General features: G+C 51.8%; 1 non-coding gene across 1 annotated transcript in view; it reads left to right on the top strand.

Moving 5' to 3' along the window:
* Positions 1-4,952: 4,952 nt before the first annotated feature.
* Positions 4,953-5,000, top strand: part of LOC126433924 (small subunit ribosomal RNA) — a 1,909-nt gene continuing 1,861 nt past the window's right edge. Inside the window, exon 1 of the ribosomal RNA XR_007578852.1 lies at positions 4,953-5,000. This exon is cut by the window's right edge and continues 1,861 nt beyond it. This is a non-coding gene — a ribosomal RNA (small subunit ribosomal RNA).

The following is a 5,000-nucleotide window of genomic DNA, read 5'->3' as shown; positions in this document are numbered from 1 at the left end:
GAGCGCACCACATAACATACCGCCATCTGTAGGTCTCCCTCAGCATGAGCTCCTGCAACGACGATACCGCCATCTATGGGACGCCAAGCCGACTAAGACATCGATGGGCCCACAGTGCCCATCTTTCGACGCCACCCACAAAGCATGCAGCCTCTGTCGACCACAGCACCCAAACGCCAGTGCCTCTGCCGCACGACGTCGTGGACCGGCAATCACACCACCCGCACCCGCTCGTGCCCCACCCCAACGGCCAAACTCGCAACGCCAGCGGATGAACGGCGGAAGTTTCCCGCACTCGTAATGTGCAATCCACACCTATAACTTGCGTTTCATGAAGAGTTATGTCCAATATGCGACATTCCCGCTGTCCCTATACATGAGCTGCGAGCTGTACCACGTACAAGCTACAGACGCGATCGCATTGCTCACTGTACTGATTCCCATGCCGAGCGATCAGCTAGGAAGCGCCCCATCCATGTCGGTACCCGTGGGCGTTGCACTCGCAGTCGCAAAAAACGTTGGGCAAATATATATCTCGGAACAGTAACGACAGTCGGAGCCTCCTGGCGTTGCACTCGCAGTCGCAAAAAACGCTGGGCAAATATATTTCTCGGAAGAGTAACGACAGTCCGAGCCTCCTGCGTGGGAAGAGTCTTTCTAGGCCCTGACCCACGGGAAGGGTTTAGCTTCCCCCATCCCGGACATTTGAAGTCGTCACACTACCGGTATTGACTAATAGACTGATTGCTGATAATCACTAGCCATACACTGGGGGAAACGGCCGACAGGGGCAGCAACATAGTGGAGCCGCAGTGTCACTAATGTACAGAGATAGAACAGTTTCGACTGGAACCAGAGTAACCGTATACACGGCACTGATTAGTAATAAATGCAGAGCCATCAGAATACAGATAATATATACAACCGTCCCTATACATGCTGAAAGACTCTGCACACAATGAGAACCACACGTCAGCCAGACACTATCACACACTACTCTCTGCCTCTAACAGGCACACACACAATATCTAACCACCAGCATGGAAGAACATCCGGTGCATCCTCTCCGCCACATTACACAATCCACACTATCATAACCAGACCGGGAGGTCCACCCAGAAAACAGAATATCCCACCCTTCCGACATCCGCCATTGCTCAGTTAAGCCACGAACACCCACACATGTCCTACACAGGGGTGCACCCAACATCACAATACTGCCTCCTGTCACAGTACACAAACAATGGCAGGAATGAAAGACACACATCTGCCATAACCTTGGAATCGGAGCGCCGCCTGTCATGAGCCACAAGTGCATCCTGACGTGACAAATCGGATGATCCCGCAGGCATGCACTTACGATAATCACTATCAACGAACCTGCCGCCCCCCCCCCCCCCAATACACCTTTCCCTACAACAATGTGTACCTTAACCTAAGCGATATTGTACCTTAACCTCAGCTATATCGTACCTTAACCTAACCTACATTGCGCCTTAACCTAACCTACGTTGTGCCTTAACCTAACCTACGTTGTGCCATAACCTAACGTATGTTGTGCCTTAACCTAACCTATGTTGTGCCTTAACCTAACCTATGTTGTGCCTTAACCTAACCTATGTTGTGCCTTAACCTAACCCATGTTGTGCCTTAACCTAACCCATGTTGTGCCTTAACCTAACCCATGTTGTGCCTTAACCTAACCCATGTTGTGCCTTAACCTAACCCATGTTGTGCCTTAACCTAACCCATGTTGTGCCTTAACCTAACCCATATTGTACCTTAACCTAACCCATGTTGTGCCTTAACCTAACCCATGTTGTGCCTTAACCTAACCCATGTTGTGCCTTAACCTAACCCATGTTGTGCCTTAACCTAACCCATGTTGTGCCTTAACCTAACCCATGTTGTGCCTTAACCTAACCCATGTTGTGCCTTAACCTAACCCATGTTGTGCCTTAACCTAACCCATGTTGTGCCTTAACCTAACCCATGTTGTGCCTTAACCTAACCCATGTTGTGCCTTAACCTAACCCATATTGTACCTTAACCTAACCCATATTGTACCTTAACCTAACCCATATTGTACCTTAACCTAACCCATATTGTACCTTAACCTAACCCATATTGTACCTTAACCTAACCCATATTGTACCTTAACCTAACCCATATTGTACCTTAACCTAACCCATATTGTACCTTAACCTAACCCATATTGTACCTTAACCTAACCCATATTGTACCTTAACCTAACCCATGTTGTGCCTTAACCTAACCCATGTTGTGCCTTAACCTAACCCATATTGTGCCTTAACCTAACCCATGTTGTGCCTTAACCTAACCCATATTGTGCCTTAACCTAACCCATATTGTGCCTTAACCTAACCCATGTTGTGCCTTAACCTAACCCATGTTGTGCCTTAACCTAACCCATGTTGTGCCTTAACCTAACCCATGTTGTGCCTTAACCTAACCCATGTTGTGCCTTAACCTAACCCATATTGTGCCTTAACCTAACCCATATTGTACCTTAACCTAACCCATATTGTACCTTAACCTAACCCATATTGTACCTTAACCTAACCCATATTGTACCTTAACCTAACCCATATTGTGCCTTAACCTAACCCATATTGTGCCTTAACCTAACCCATATTGTGCCTCAACCTAACCCAATTTGTGCCTCAACCTAACCCATATTGTGCCTCAACCTAACCCATATTGTGCCTCAACCTAACCCATATTGTGCCTCAACCTAACCCATATTGTGCCTCAACCTAACCCATATTGTGCCTCAACGTAACCTAATTTGTGCCTCAACGTAACCTAATTTGTGCCTCAACGTAACCTAATTTGTGCCTCAACGTAACCTAATTTGTGCCTCAACGTAACCTAATTTGTGCTTCAACGTAACCTAAATTGTGCTTCAACGTAACCTAAATTGTGCTTCAACGTAACCTAAATTGTGCTTCAACGTAACCTAAATTGTGCTTCAACGTAACCTAAATTGTGCTTCAACGTAACCTAAATTGTGCTTTAACGTAACCTAAATTGTGCTTTAACGTAACCCATGTTGTGCTTTAACGTAACCCATGTTGTGCTTTAACGTAACCCATGTTGTGCTTTAACGTAACCCATGTTGTGCCTTAACCTAACCTATATTGCGCCTTAACCTGCTCTGTAATTGTTATGCAACTCGTTAAATTAGTGTAGTGTTGCCTAACCGCAACCCTCGCAATATAGTTCGCTATTCGCACTGCCCGGTCCCCTGTGTATCGCGTCATGTTAAACACCTTGCAGGTGTTGCTGACTTTCCACATGCTCCTGCTATACACTGTAATGTGGATAGCAGCAGGACGTACATGCCCCCCCCCCCCCTTCCCCCCTGCCTTCGCAAGCTGGTCGTTGAGAAGTTTGCATGTTCAATGCCCTTCGCATGCCGACGTACTCAGCCTACGTTGTGGTACGGCCTGTCACCTGTCCGCCGATGTACGCAAAACCCACAAACTGTACTGCACATTGGTCCGTATGTACTGAATGATACATCGTGGCACATGTGTGACCGTACGACGACTGCGCCTAGCAACGGCAGACCATACAGTCCAAATATTGTGCACGCAGCTACGTGTCGTCTCCCTATAAGAGCTGGATTGCAGTGTGGTACGCCATTCAGACGTGTGGGAGGAACGGACGCCCTCGATGGCGATCAGCATGAGCAGTCTGTTGATGTAGTGGAGCGTGTATTCGGACGTAGTCGTCTCTTCTCACACACCGTGATAGCATGTTGCACCGCGTTCCACATCTGCGACATCCTGCAGAGGCCGGCTGACAGTCGTTCGCGCAATGGACACCGCATACGTACGGGGGCTACCTTCCACGTGTTCTCGAGGCGTGCACATGTTGTTGCGTCTATGTGGGCAGACGTAGTGTGTTGTGACACCTGACACAGGCATGCAATACTCGTTGCAAATGGCGATGGACGTCTACGTTTGCTGGTGACGTTACGCAAATGAACAACAGGTAACCCGTTGTGGTGCGGTTGTTCTCGCTAGAGGTGAATCAGTGTTGGCGACGATCGGTCGAGCTATTAACTGGTTGTTTCAGGGATACCCACCATGCCCACGAACGTGAAAGGGGGATCTGGGTGTGAGGCGATACGCGGCGGTGGCTGGGTGAGACTGTCCCCGGCCGGTGAGGGGGGGCCGCCCGGCGTGCTGGCAGCGCGGTGCGTGGGCGCACGCGCTACAGCCGGCTGGTGGGGGCGGCCAGTGGCAGGCGCGCCGGCCGACGGACGCGGCAGGCGGCGCAGCTGCGCGCCGGGGCCCCCTGCTCGCGGCGCCTTGCGGCCAAAGTAGGTCCTCGCGGGCCCGGTGCGAAGCGCGGTGGCCATCTGCAGTGTGCTGGTCCGATTGAGGACTGTGTGCGCTGAGGATGCGCCGCCGCCCGGCGCTCGGCGCCGCGACGCCGTCTGCTGCTCGGTCGCCCCAGCGGTTCTCGCAGGTGGTTTGTATCGCAGCTGTGCGGACGTGTTGGCGCGTGCGCTGTGCTGGGAGAGTTCGCTTCGGCACCCAAGTGGGGCTTTTGTCCTTCTGTGGCGCTGGCGTTGGAGCTGCCGGTCACCGTAGGTGGCGCGTGTTGTCTCCCGCCGGCAATGCCACGACAGCACGCTCCCGGGCCTCTGTCGGCAGCGGCAAGCTCAGTTGGGAGCACGGGTGGTCGCACCTAAAGCGTCTACTCGCCTAACTCCGGGCGATTGCGCCTCTCTCGAACCCGACCAAGTACTTAGGACGGCGCTGCGCGCCGCCGGGACCTGAGAGGGTTTCGAGGTGTGTTGTGCAGGGGAGCTCAGCCTCCTCCTGTTTGCAGAATAATTGAGCGGACGCTTGCGTGTTCGCGCGGGCCCCCGGGACACACTCCCGGGCGGCCGGCTGCTCAGCTCTAGTTGACGCAGCTCCCTGGTTGATCCTGCCAGTAGTCATATGCTTGTCTCAAAGATTAAG

The sequence above is a fragment of the Schistocerca serialis genome, unplaced genomic scaffold, assembly GCF_023864345.2.
Source record: "Schistocerca serialis cubense isolate TAMUIC-IGC-003099 unplaced genomic scaffold, iqSchSeri2.2 HiC_scaffold_1177, whole genome shotgun sequence".
Lineage (NCBI taxonomy): Eukaryota > Metazoa > Arthropoda > Insecta > Orthoptera > Acrididae > Schistocerca > Schistocerca serialis.
The sequence above is the reverse complement of the archived record's forward strand: the minus strand, read 5'-3'. Positions and strand labels throughout refer to the sequence as shown.